The sequence below is a fragment of the Chiloscyllium plagiosum genome, unplaced genomic scaffold (genome assembly GCF_037043375.1).
Source record: "Chiloscyllium plagiosum isolate Xiang-an unplaced genomic scaffold, Cpla_swu_hap1 HiC_scaffold_35, whole genome shotgun sequence".
Lineage (NCBI taxonomy): Eukaryota > Metazoa > Chordata > Chondrichthyes > Orectolobiformes > Hemiscylliidae > Chiloscyllium > Chiloscyllium plagiosum.
Genome location: NW_028270173.1, coordinates 59,009,996 through 59,024,312, shown reverse-complemented (window position 1 = coordinate 59,024,312; position 14,317 = coordinate 59,009,996). Strand labels below are relative to the sequence as shown.

The window sequence follows — 14,317 nt, the reverse complement described above, 5'->3', positions numbered from 1 at the left end:
CAAAATATACTTTATTCATAGAAATAAATCTTTGGTACTTGTACAATTTGTCATGTCGTTCATAAATATATACATTGCATGTCGTAAAGAACAGATTGAATTACTCGAATTTACAGTTATCCTATTTACAGTTCCCTTTATTAACCATCCAGTCTCTTATTATTTAGCTGTGGCTTCAGCGGAACCCACCTACTGAGTGGGTGCCCTGTTATACGATAGCAAAGGAAACTTCTTTAACCCCCAGTTTATGGGGTTACAATTGTCCATTTGACTGTCCTGTCTCTGGGGTAGCTGTCTGCATCCCCATGGTGAGCACGAACTGCTGGACCTTCGCTGGGCTGAGGTAGCTATCCAGCTCCTCACTGGGGTCATTTACCCGCTCTGGAGTCATTGAGCCAAGGCAAGGGTCCGCACCATCCAGTTCTGTGTCTGACAATGGGACTGTCAGAGGATCACAGCTCTCAGTTACCTGTAGTTGTGGGACAGTGGGTACCCCCTGGTTCTCACTGGGTGGAGGGTGGACTTCAGGGGGTCTGTTGTTTCCTGGTTGGGAGGAAATGCCCTCCTCTTTATCTACGGCGCTCTGTCTCTTCTTCTGGTGATGATGACGTTCTTTGCGCCCGTCTTCCCCATCCGAAGAGCTGTCCGTCCCTCCCTCGTGCAGCTGTCTTTTTCCCCTTTGCTGGGAAGCTTTGGGGGCCTGCCCGGATTTTCTCTTCCTGTTTTTAACAGGTATCCACTCCTCTGCCTGCTCGATTACCTCCTCCTCCATTGCTTCCATGTGCCCAGCTAGAGCTAGGATCAGCTGCTGTATCTCTCCGCTGGCTGCCGCCTCCTCTACTCCAGCCTGCTCTTCTTTCTGGGTGCCACCAGACTCTGTTTCCCTGCTATCTAGGTGGACGTTACTGGTCTTTGGGGGTCCACGGCTCGCATTGCCATCTCCAGCCATCTGTGCGTAAGTGGGGACCCCCCGTCTTGGGCAGGTCTTGTACATGTGGCCCGCCTCTCCGCACAGGTTGCAGCTCTTTTCTTCCTGACAGTCCTTAGTCAGGTGACCCTCCTTTTTGCAGTTCCTGCAGATGGTCACTTTGCAATCCGTCAGCACATGTCCCGACTTCCCGCAGGTTCGGCACACTTTCGGCTGCCCTGCATATGTCAGGTAGCCTCTGCTCCCTCCAATTGCGAAGCTCAAGGGTGGGTGGAGAATGTTCCCATTGTCATCGACCGTCAGAGTTACCCTGACCTGCCGCTTACTGGTCCAGATCCCAAAGGGGTCGATCACATCGGTGGCTTCTCCCACAACTTGGACGTACCTTCCCAGGAAGTTCAGGACATCAGCCGCTGGACCATAGGGGTTGTACATATGGATTGTAACAACCCGACTCCTCTGTGCAGGAAGCACACACAATGGGGTTGCCGACAAGATGGAGAACAGTGGCTCCCCTTCCTTCTCCTTGAAGACCTTCAGGAGCTGTTCGCACTGCTTCACATTTCTGAAGGTCACATCAAAGTAGCCTGCCCCAGGGAAATCCTGCAGGCAGTACACGACCGCTGCAGATAACCCACAGCATCCCAGCAATACCTTCTTAATAAACAGGATGCGATCCACCAGCATACGACCCTCTACCTTCTTCACAGTCACCCGGACTGTGTTTCGAACTCCCTGCCCAGGGCTGCGGACAGCTGATGAGGTCATAGCTCTGAGATTGGCTGGTCCTCCTTAGATATCGTGGTATCTCCCCTGCCAGGCATTTTGAGCAATACTGGAATAGGCAGGCAGTAAATAGAGGGAAATGGAGCAAATGCGGGGGGGATATTTGGTTATTTGAAGGGCTTGTTCCTTTTATGAAAAGCTTTGAAGAGAGCGGTTTATTGCAAGATGAAGTAAGACGTGCGGCATATCTGTCAATTAGGGTGAAACCGAATTGAATATAGAAAGCCGTACGAAGCACAAGTTACCGGTATCTTTCGAAAGATCTGTTTTTTGCTTGTATTTCAGGGGAGAGCGCGAACGCAGTCTCCCACTACCACAAATTTTGCAGTCGAGTATCCCGCATTTGGGGACATCGCAGGCCTCAGCACACCCGAAGTGCAATGGGATAGCCTCGTCCTGGGAGAAACTTTTTTTTTATTTCAAAAATATACTTTATTCATAAAATAATTTGATGGTCTGTACAATTGGTCATGCCATACATATGTAAACATGTACATACAGAGATCAAAACTTATCATTTTTATACAGGTCTGTACATTTTTTGATCATATGCCCATATAATTAGCTGAGGCGTCAGCAGAGCCCTAATGACTGCATGGGCCCCCTGTTCTTTGTTAGGCAGGCAGACTTTACACAGTGGTCTTTCCCCACTGCGCCTTGGCGGCAGCTGCCCCAAGCTTCAGCGCGTCCCTCAACACGTAGTCCTGGACCATGGAATGTGCCAGTCTGCAACACTCAGTCGGGGTCAACTTCCTCAGCTGGAAGATCAGCACGTTTCGGACCACCCAGAGAGCGTCCTTCACCGAGTTGATGATCCTCCAGGCACAGTTGATGTTCGTCTCAGTGTGCGTCCCGGGGAACAGACCGTAGAGCACGGAGTCCCACGTCACGGCGCTGCTCGGGACAAACCTCGACAAACACCACTGCATTCCTCTCCAGACTTCCTCTGCATAGGCACATTCCAGAAGGAGGTGTGTGACAGTCTCGTCACCCCCACAGCTGCTTCGAGGGCAGCGTGCGGTGCGGCTGAGATTCCGGGCGTGCATAAAGGATCTCACAGGCAGAGCCCTTCTCACCACCAGCCAAGCCATGTCTTGGTGCTTGTTGGAAAGTTCTGGCGATGAGGCATTCTGCCAAATGGAACCTCTCAGGGAACCTCTCGATAGGATCCGCCCTCTCCTTTTCCCGAAGGGTCTCAAGGACACTACGTGCTGACCACTTCCTAATGGACTTGTGGTCAAAGGTGTTTTTCTTCATAGATTTCTCCACGAAGGACAGGTGATATGTAACGGTCCAACTACTCAGAGCGTTCCGCGGCAGCAAGGCCAGGCCCATCCTTCGCAACACCGGGGACAGGTAGAACCTCAGTACGAAGTGACACTTGGTGTTTGCGTACCAGGGATCCACGCACAGCTTGATGCAGCCACACACAAAGGTGGCCATCAGGGTGAGGGTGGCATTGGGTGCATTTTTACCCCATTGCCCAGATCTTTATACATTGAGTCCCTTCGGACCCGGTCCATCTTTGACCTCCATATAAACTGGAAGATGGCCCGGGTGACTGCAGCGGCACAGGTTCTGGGAATAGGCCAGACCGGTGCCACGTATAATAGCAATGACAGTGCCTCACACCTGATGACCAGGTTTTTTTCCCGCGATGGAGAGCGACCGTAGCTTCCATCTGCCCAGTTTCTGCCTCACTTTGCTGATACGCTCCTCCCAAGACTTGGCGCACGCCCCAGCCCCTCCGAACCAAATACCCAGCACCTTCAGGTGGTCGGTCCTGACGGTGAAGGGGATCGAGGATTGGTCGGCCCAGTTCCCGAAGAGCATGGCCTCGCTCTTGCCTCGGTTTACCTTGGCCCCCGAGGCCCGTTCGAACTGGTCACAAATGCACATGAGTCTGCGCACGGACAGCGGATCCGAGCAGAAAACGGCGACGTCATCCATGTACAGGGAGGCCTTAACCTGCAGGCCCCCGCTGCCAGGAATAATCACCCCTCTCAGGCTCGCATCCTTCCTGATGGACTCAGCAAATGGCTCTATGCAGCACACAAAAAAGGCAGGAGAGAGGGGGCAGCCCTGCCTGACTCCAGATCTGACTGGGAAGCTATCTGATTCCCACCCGTTGATTGAGACTGCACTGACAATGTTGGTGTAGAGCAGTCTGATCCAATTGCAGATTCCCTCCCCAAAGCCCATTTTGGAGAGAACATCTCTCATATACGTGTGTGATATCCTGTCAAAGGCTTTCTCCTGGTCCAGGCTGATCAGGCAGGTGTCCAACCCTCTGTTCTGCACATAGGCGATCGTATCCCTGAGGAGTGCAAGACTCTCAGCGATCTTCCTGCCCGGCACAGCACAGGTTTGGTCAGGGTGAATCACCGACCCTAGAGCAGACTTGACCCAGTTGGCGATTACCTTTGACAGAATTTTGTAATCCGCATTCAACAGTGAGATTGGTCTCCAATTTTTGAGTTCCTCCCTCTCCCCCTTCCGCTTGTACATGAGGGTGATGATGCCTTTCCTCATGGATTCACTCATGGTACCTGCCCGAAGCATACTGACATACACCTCCAGCAGGTCCTGGCCAATCAAGTCCCACAGAGCGGAATGGAGCTCGACCGGTAAGCCGTCGCTTCAGGGAGTTTTATTCTTTTCGAAGGACTCGAGGGCCTTGGTCAGCTCGTCCAGAGATAGCGGCTGGTCCAGCCTCTCCCGTGTTCTGTCGTCTAAGACCTCTGTGATAGAGGACAGGAACGACTGGGAGGCCGCGCTGTCGGTCGGCTTCACGTCATACAGACTGGCGTAGAAGGATTTACTGATCCTCATGACGTCAGCCTGAGATGACGTTTTCGAGCCATCTTCTTCCTTCAGGCTGCTGAGCACAGAGCTCTCTTTGTGCACCTTCTGGAAGAAGAAACGTGAGCACGTCTCGTCCTGCTCCACCGAGCGGACCCTGGACCGGAAGATTATCTTGGAGGCCTCCGAAGCAAAGAGCGAGGCTTGCTGGCCCTTCACCTCCTTGAGGTCCTCCGTGACATCCACCCCCATCGTCTGCAGCAGGAGCAGGTTCTGCATACTTTCCTGGAACTGGGACAGTTTTCCCCGCCTCTCTCTCACCTCCTGAACACCTTTGAGGATGAAGAACCTCTTGATGTTCCCTTTTACTGTTTCCCACCAGTCCGCTGGGGACTCAAAGAGGGGCTTCACGGTTCTCCAACCTGCGTAGTCCCTCTTGAGCTCCTCAATGTTTCCTGGGGTCAACAGCTTGGTGTTCAGCTTCCATGTTCCCTTACCAGCCCGCTGCTCGTCCTGTAGGTGACAGTCGGCCAGCAGGAGGCAGTGGTCGGAGAAGAGCACCGGCTTGACGTCGGTGGATCTGACCGAGAGCGTTCGGGACACAAACAGGTAATCTATCCTTGAGCGGATAGACCCGTCTGCCCGTGACCAGGTGTATCTACGTTGCGCTCCGTCTGCAGGGGCGCTGAAGACGTCGTGCAGTTTGGCATCTTTTACCGTGTCCATCAGGGCTCTGGACGTGGTGTCCAGTTTACTGTCCTCCCCCCGCCGGATCGTCCATCTGCATCAATGATACAGTTGAAATCTCCGGCCAGAATGACCGGCCTGGACGTAGCCAGCAACAGTGGAAGCTGCTGCAGGACGGCCAACCGTTCACTCTTACCCACTGGGGCGTACACATTAATCAGTCTCAGGGGAACATTCCTATACATGATGTCAGTGATGAGGAAACGCCCGCCCACCACCTCCTTAACCTCCGAGATGGTGAAGTTGCCTCCTCTCAACAGGATACCCAGGCCGGAGGCGCGGCTATCGTTGCCCCCTGACCAAACTGACGGCCCATGGGCCCACAAGCTCGATCATCTCCTGTAGCTGCTGAGGTGCGGTATCCCACACTCCTGCAGGAACAGGACGTCGGCTTTAATGTTAGCCAGGAAGGCCATCGTAGAAACACATTGCGTCGCCGATTTGATGCAACGCACATTGATGCTGGCAATTTTTAACCCCATTTTAACAGTTTACGAGGTTAACGTTGTCCATTTGTTGCTGGTCTTGCCCCTCTGGGGTAGCTGTGTGCATCCCAGTGGTGATGGCAAACTGCTGGACCCTCCCAGGGCTGAGGTAGCTGTCCGGCTCCACGCTGGAGCTATTTCCCCGCTCTGGTGTCTTCGGGTCGGGCCCAAGGTCCGCATGGTCCAGTTCTCCATCTGGGGTTTATACTACACCATTATACTGGGTCAAACTGAAGATCAGGCCGTTCTTCCTGCTCCCAAGGTTTCTGATTCTTTGTGCTAATGTTCTCTCTGGAGTGTGTGAGGGAACCCGTCTGATCTGAGTTGCTTTATTTAATTAGTTGACAGGCAGGAGGCTGGAAGAACACAGCAAGTCAGGCAACATCAGGAGGCGGAGAAGTCAATGTTTTGGGACTAACCCTTCATCAGGACTGGGCTTTTAACTCGTTATCTGGGTCAGCTCTGAGTGCTGTTGGGCAGCAACGGTTTGATGTAAGAATGTAATTAGCATAAATTGATGTTAATTGACATTCTACCTCGGGAAAACTGTTACAAAAGACAGTGTTGGATATTGTAATTTCCCTATTGACTGAGCGGACCCTAGGAGCCGAACTGTCTCAATTGCAGTTCGACTGAAACTCAGATCTACTGTTCCACCCGAAACCTTGCAGCATTGACCTGCCAACACCTATTCAATCAATCAAGTTGAATGGCGTGTATATCTGCCTGACTTGATCCAAGTGAATGCTGCAAGCTTCCTGCCTTCATACCGCAGTTCCCACTGTCCTATTAAAACCTATTCCATATCATCAATCAGGGGAACAGGTGTGTAGACCTGTTGGTCTGGCCTGATCCAACTTCAGTTATCCAGTTTTCCCAGCAGGTCATTCAATTGGCCAATGTTGTTTTCAGAATCCCAAAAGAGCCTGTAATCTCTTTAAAAAGGGACAAGATAGCAGACGATAACATATCCCTCCCAGATCGTCTCAACACCTTCTATGTTCGCTTTGAGGAGAATTTCGGTGGAGAGGGAACACCTATTCCGACAAGTCCTAATGAACCTATCCCAACAGTCACTGCATCAGAGGTCAGATCAGTTTTCCTTCGTGCGAATCCAAGGAGAGCGATGGGACCAGATGGAGTACCAGGCCGTGCACTCAGGGCATGCACAGACCAACTGGCAGAGGTCTTCTCGGACATCTTCAACCTCACCCTGCAGCAGGATACTGTCCCTGCCTGTTTCAAGAGGGCTAACATCATCCCTGTGCCTAAGATGTTTCATGCAGCATGTCTCAATGACTACCGCCCAGTGGTCCTAACTTTGGTGGTCATGAAGTGCTTTGAAAAGCTGGTCATTGCATTCATCAACTCCAGCTTCCCCACTACTCTTTGACCCACTCTAATTTGCCTATCGGACCAACAGATGCCATATCACTTGCCCTTCACTCCTCCCTGGAACATCTTGACACCAAGAACAGCTACCTAAGAATCCTACTCATTGACTACAGTTCAGCCTTCAACACTATATTCCCTTGAGGCTGATTACTAAACTTAGTGATCTCAGACTGAGCCCCACTCTCTGCAACTGGATCCTCTCTTTCCTGACCCACAGGCCACAATCAGTGAAGACTGGGGACAATATTTCATCTTCACTAACACTCAACACTGGAGCCCGCCCAGGGGTGCGTACTCAGTCCCCTACTGTATTCACTGTATACCCATCGCCAAATACCAGACTAATGCCATTTACAAGTTTGCTGATCACATCACCACAGTCATTGAATCTCAGATGGCAACGAAACAGACTACAGACAGGGAGGTGGAAGACCTTGAAAAATGGTGCATTGAGAACAACCTAGCTCTCAATGTCGGCAAAACCAAGGAACTCATTATTGACTTTCAATGGGATGTTAATCATGTCCCCTACCCATCAACAGCACAGAGGTGGAACGAGTGGAGAGTGTCAAGCTCCTGGGAGTGGTCATCCACAACAAGCTTTCTTGGACTCTTCATGTGAACGCACTGGTTACAAAGGCCCAGCAATGTCTCTTCTTCCTCAGGCAGCTGAGGGAATTTGGCATGACGGTGAATACCCTTGCCAACTTTTATAGGTGCACCATCGAGAGCATTCCGTCTGGATGTATCACTACCTGGTATGGCAACTGTACCATTCAAGATCAGAGACGGTTACAGAGAGTGGTGAACTCAGCCCGGACAATCACAAAGGCCAACTTCCCATCTATAGAATCCATATACCAGGTCCGCTCTCAAGGAAAGGCCGCCAGCATTCTCAAAGATCCATCCCACCGGGGCAACATTTTGCTACAACTTCTGACCTGGGTGTGTGTAACACTAATGCGCCTGCTAAGGGCCTGAACATAATCTAGCAGGGTAGTGGCAGCAAATCCCGGTGCATACCAGGACTGCGTTAAAGTGTGCATCATGCCCCTCTTGCCCATGTGGCCAATGCCATGGGCTGCAAGGGTCAGTGAGTGTAGGTGGGCTCTTGGGCAAATGATGCGGCCATCAGGGTGTCTGAGCAGCTGTGGGGAAGGAGACTGTGTGGTCCCAATGCGGGGCCCAACTCTCCTTTCCTTGCGATGGAGAAGCCTGTTGGGCATCTCACACTGTCTCCATAGGGTCAGGCAGTACTGGGGCCTTCCCTATTCTGGGGACGGCAGGGGGTGAGTGGTGGGGGGCAGTGCAGCCTCCCAGGCTGCTGGGTCAGCTGAGGCATTCTCGAGGGTGACACGGTCAGTGCCAGAGGTATGAGCAGCTCATTTCATAATGGCTAGGGCGGAGGTAAGAAGACCGCTTCCAGGAGGTTAGAGGTCAGCACAGTGTGTTGTAGTGGCCTCCCTGCTGACGTGATGAAGCCTCTCTGTTTCCAAAATAGGCTAAAATCATGGACGACGCTGAAGGCCTATCTGGAGTCAGTATCAATGTTTGCTGTGTGACCTTTTGCAATGATGCAAGCCCCAGTGACCACAAACAGCTCCGCAGCCTGTGCTGATGTGCCATCTGGCAGTGCAGCTGACTCTAGGACTGTGAAAGGGGAACAGACGGCATACCCTGCCAGTGTACAGTGGCCTGAGGGCTGAAGGAGGACCCCCAGCCCAGTGATTTTATAACGCCCCAGTCATTTTATAACAACGCCCCCAGCTCAATGTTTATGTAACACCCCCAGTCATTTTATAACAACACCAGCGGGGCTGTCACAGGACCGCTGCTCCCAGTTACCTCTCCTTTTATCTGGAGCAGGTGGTGAAGAATCAGTGGACAGAGCTGAATATGTAAAGCTTTGAAGAGAGCGGTTTATTGCAAGATGAAGTAAGACTTGCGGAATATCTGTCAATTTGGGTGAAAGTGAATTGAATATAGAAAGCCGTACGAAGCACAAGTTACCGGTATCTATTGAAAGATCTGTTTTTTGCTTTTATTTCAGAGGAGAGCGCGAACGCAGTCCCCCACTACCACAAATTTTGCAGTCGAGTATCCCGCATTTGGGGACATCGCAGGCGTCAGCACACCCGAAGTGCAATGGGATAGCCTCGTCCTGGGAGAACCTTTTTTTTTATTTCAAAATATACTTTATTCATAGAAATAAATCTTTGGTACTTGTACAATTTGTCATGTCGTTCATAAATATATACATTGCATGTCGTAAAGAACAGATTGAATTACTCGAATTTACAGTTATCCTGTTTACAGTTCCCTTTATTAACCATCCAGTCTCTTATTATTTAGCTGTGGCTTCAGCGGAACCCACCTACTGAGTGGGTGCCCTGTTATACGATAGCAAAGGAAACTTCTTTAACCCCCAGTTTATGGGGTTACCATTGTCCATTTGACTGTCCTGTCTCTGGGGTAGCTGTCTGCATCCCCATGGTGAGCACGAACTGCTGGACCTTCGCTGGGCTGAGGTAGCTATCCAGCTCCTCACTGGGGTCATTTACCCGCTCTGGAGTCATTGAGCCAAGGCAAGGGTCCGCACCATCCAGTTCTGTGTCTGACAATGGGACTGTCAGAGGATCACAGCTCTCAGTTACCTGTAGTTGTGGGACAGTGGGTACCCCCTGGTTCTCACTGGGTGGAGGGTGGACTTCAGGGGGTCTGTTGTTTCCTGGTTGGGAGGAAATGCCCTCCTCTTTATCTACGGCGCTCTGTCTCTTCTTCTGGTGGTGATGACGTTCTTTGCACCCGTCTTCCCCATCCGAAGAGCTGTCCATCCCTCCCTCGTGCAGCTGTCTTTTTCCCCTTTGCTGGGAGGCTTTGGGGGCCTGGCTGGATTTTCTCTTCCTGTTTTTAACAGGTATCCACTCCTCTGCCTGCTCGATTACCTCCTCCTCCATTGCTTCCATCTGCCCGGCTAGAGCTAGGATCAGCTGCTGTATCTCTCCGCTGGCTGCCGCCTCCTCTACTCCAGCCTGCTCTTCTTTCTGGGTGCCACCAGACTCTGTTTCCCTGCTGTCTAGGTGGACGTTACTGGTCTTTGGGGGTCCACGGCTCGCATTGCCATCTCCAGCCATCTGTGCGTAAGTGGGGACCCCCGTCTTGGGCAGGTCTTGTACATGTGGCCCGCCTCTCCGCACAGGTTGCAGCTCTTTTCTTCCTGACAGTCCTTAGTCAGGTGACCCTCCTGTTTGCAGTTCCTGCAGATGGTCACTTTGCAATCCGTCAGCACATGTCCCGACTTCCCGCAGGTTCGGCACACTTTCGGCTGCCCTGCATATGTCAGGTAGCCTCTGCTCCCTCCAATTGCGAAGCTCGAGGGTGGGTGGAGAATGTTCCCATTGTCATCGACCCTCAGAGTTACCCTGACCTGCCGCTTACTGGTCCAGATCCCAAAGGGGTCGATCACATCGGTGGCTTCTCCCTCAACTTGGACGTACCTTCCCAGGAAGTTCAGGACATCAGCCGCTGGACCATAGGGGTTGTACATATGGATTGTAACAACCCGACTCCTCTGTGCAGGAAGCACACACAATGGGGTTGCCGACAAGATGGAGAACAGCGGCTCCCCTTTCTTCTCCTTGAAGACCTTCAGGAGCTGTTCGCACTGCTTCACATTTCTGAAGGTCACATCAAAGTAGCCTGCCCCAGGGAAATCCTGCAGGCAGTACACGTCCGCTGCAGCGAACCCACAGCATCCCAGCAATACCTTCTTAATAAACAGGATGCGATCCACCAGCGTACGACCCTCTACCTTCTTCACAGTCACCCGGACTGTGTTTCGAACTCCCTGCCCAGGGCTGCGGACAGCTGATGAGGTCATAGCTCAGATTGGCTGGACCTCCTTAGATATCGTGGTATCTCCCCTGCCAGGCATTTTGAACAATACTGGATGGAATAGGCAGGCAGTAAATAGAGGGAAATGGAGCAAATGCGGGGGGGATATTTGGTTATTTGAAGGGTTTGTTCCTTTTATGAAAAGCTTTGAAGAGAGCGGTTTATTGCAAGATGAAGTTAGACGTGCGGCATATCTGTCAATTAGGGTGAAACCGAATTGAATATAGAAAGCCGTACGAAGCACAAGTTACCGTTATCTATGGAAAGATCTGTTTTTGGCTTGTATTTCAGGGGAGAGCGCGAACGCAGTCCCCCACTACCACAAATTTTGCAGTCGAGTATCCCGCATTTGGGGACATCGCAGGCGTCAGCACACCCGAAGTGCAATGGGATAGCCTCGTCCTGGGAGAACCATCTTTTTTTTTTTTTTTTTTTATTTCAAAAATATACTTTATTCATATATATTTAATCTATACAATTGGACATGTCATCATTCTGTGAACATTCCATTTCTTTACGTATCGAAACAGGGTAATCATTCATATTCACAGGTTAGTGCGATTACATTGAGCTCAGACGCCAGCGGAGCCCAAATGACTGTGTGGGCCCCCTGTTCTTCATTAGGCAGGCAGATGTTAGACGGTGGTCTTTCCCCACCGCGCCTTGGCGGCAGCTGCCCCAAGCTTCATCGCGTCCCTCAACACGTAGTCCTGGACCATGGAATGTGCCAGTCTGCAACACTCAGTCGGGGTCAACTCCTTCAGCTGGAAGATCAACAGGTTTCGGACCACCCAGAGAGCGTCCTTCACCGAGTTGATGATCCTCCAGGCGCAGTTGATGTTCGTCTCGGTGTGCGTCCCGGGGAACAGGCCGTAGAGCACGGAGTCCCGCGTCACGGCGCTGCTCGGGACGAACCTCGACAAACACCACTGCATTCCTCTCCAGACTTCTTCTGCATAGGCACATTCCAGAAGGAGGTGTGTGACAGTCTCGTCCCCCCCGCAGCCGCTTCGAGGGCAGCGTGCGGTGCGGCAGAGAGTCCGGGCGTGCATAAATGATCTCACAGGCAGAGCCCTTCTCACCACCAGCCAAGCCATGTCTTGGTGCTTGTTGGAAAGTTCTGGCGATGAGGCATTCTGCCAAATGGCTTTGACAGTCTGCTCAGGGAACCGCTCGACAGGATCCGCCCTCTCCTTTTCCCGAAGGGTCTCAAGGACACTACGTGCTGACCACTTCCTGATGGACTTGTGGTCAAAGGTGTTTTTCTTGATAAATTTCTCCACGAAGGACAGGTGATACGGAACGGTCCAACTACTCGGAGCATTCCGCGGCAGCGAGGCCAGGCCCATCCTTCGCAACACCGGGGACAGGTAGAACTTCAGTACGTAGTGACACTTGGTGTTTGCGTACCGGGGATCCACGCACAGCTTGATGCAGCCACACACAAAGGTGGCCATCAGGGTGAGGGTGGCATTGGGTGTGTTTTTTCCCCCATTGCACCGGTCTTTGTACATTACATCTCTTCGGACCCGGTCCATCTTTGATCTCCACACGAAGTGGAAGATGGCCCGGGTGACTGCGGCGGCACAGGTTCTGGGGATAGGCCAGACCTGTGCCACGTATAACAATACTGAGAGTACCTCACACCTGATGACCAGGTTCTTACCCGCGATGGAGAGCGACCGTTGCTCCCATCTGCCCAGTTTCTGTCTCACCTTCCTGATCCGCTCCTCCCAGGTCTTGGTGCACGCCCCAGCCCCCCCGAACCAAATACCCAGCACCTTCAGGTGGTCAGTCCTGACGGTGAAGGGGATCGAGGATTGGTCGGCCCAGTTCCCGAAGAGCATGGCCTCGCTCTTGCCTCGGTTTACCTTGGCCCCCGAGGCCCGTTCGAACTGGTCACAGATGCACATGAGTCTGTGCACGGACAGCGGATCCGAGCAGAAAACGGCGACGTCATCCATGTACAGGGAGGCCTTAACCTGCAGGCCCCCGCTGCCAGGAATAGTCACCCCTCTCAGGCTCGCATCCTTCCTGATGGACTCGGCAAATGGCTCTATGCAACACACAAACAAGGCAGGAGAGAGAGGGCAGCCCTGCCTGACTCCAGATCTGACTGGGAAGCTATCTGATTCCCACCCATTGATTGAGACTGCACTGACAATGTTGGTGTAGAGCAGTCTGATCCAATTAGCGATTCCCTCCCCGAAACCCATTTTGGAGAGGACATCCCTCATATATGTATGCGATATCCTGTCAAAGGCTTTCTCCTGGTCCAGGCTGATGAGGCAGGTGTCCACCCCCCTGTCCTGCACGTAGGCGATCGTATCCCTGAGGAGTGCGAGACTCTCAGCGATCTTCCTGCCCGGTACAGCACAGGTTTGGTCAGGGTGAATCACCGATCCCAGAGCAGACCTGACCCGGTTGGCGATGACCTTTGACAAGATTTTGTAGTCTGTGTTTAACAGTGATATCGGTCTCCAATTTCTAATTTCTTCCCTCTCCCCCTTCTGCTTGTAGATGAGGGTGATGATGCCTTTCCTCATGGATTCACTCATGGTACCTGCCCGAAGCATACTGACATACACCTCCAGCAGGTCCCGGCCAATCAAGTCCCAAAGAGCGGAATAGAGCTCGACCGGTAAGCCGTCGCTTCCGGGAGTTTTATTCTTTTCGAAGGACTCGAGGGCCTTGGTCAGCTCATCCAGAGATAGCGGCTGGTCCAGCCTCTCTCGTGTTCCGTCGTCTAGGACCTCCGTGATAGAGGACAGGAACGACTTGGAGGCCGCGCTGTCGGTTGGCTTCGAGTCATACAGACTGGCATAGAAGGATTTGCTGATCCTCATGATGTCAGCCTGAGATGACGTTACCGAGCCATCTTCTTCCTTCAGGCTGCTGAGCACGGAGCTCTCTTTGTGCACCTTCTGGAAGAAGAAACGTGAGCACGTCTCGTCCTGCTCCACCGAGCGGACCCTGGACCGGAAGATTATCTTGGAGGCCTCCGAGGCAAAGAGCGAGGCTTGCTGGCCCTTCACCTCCTTGAGGTCCTCCGTGACATCGACCCCCAACGTCTGCAGCAGGAGCAGGTTCTGCATACTTTCCTGGAGCTGGGACAGTTTTCCCCGCCTCTCTCTCGCCTCCTGAACACCTTTGAGGATGAAGAACCTCCTGATGTTCCCTTTTACTGTTTCCCACCAGTCTGCTGGAGACTCAAAGAGGGACTTCACGGTTCTCCAACCTGCGTAATCCCTCTTGAGCTCCTCAATGTTTCCCGGGGTCA

At 52.3% G+C, this 14,317-nt stretch overlaps 3 non-coding genes across 3 annotated transcripts; all 3 read right to left on the bottom strand.

Moving 5' to 3' along the window:
- Positions 1-1,996: 1,996 nt before the first annotated feature.
- On the bottom strand, positions 1,997-2,161 carry LOC122541667 (U1 spliceosomal RNA). Its single transcript, XR_006309642.2, has one exon. It is a non-coding gene; the product is annotated as a U1 spliceosomal RNA (small nuclear RNA).
- A 7,029-nt stretch (positions 2,162-9,190) lies between these two features.
- On the bottom strand, positions 9,191-9,355 carry LOC122541662 (U1 spliceosomal RNA). Its single transcript, XR_015753167.1, has one exon. It is a non-coding gene; the product is annotated as a U1 spliceosomal RNA (small nuclear RNA).
- A 1,970-nt stretch (positions 9,356-11,325) lies between these two features.
- LOC148141004 (U1 spliceosomal RNA) lies at positions 11,326-11,485 on the bottom strand. The gene has a single exon (XR_015753166.1). It is a non-coding gene; the product is annotated as a U1 spliceosomal RNA (small nuclear RNA).
- Between the last annotated feature and the right edge of the window lie 2,832 nt (positions 11,486-14,317).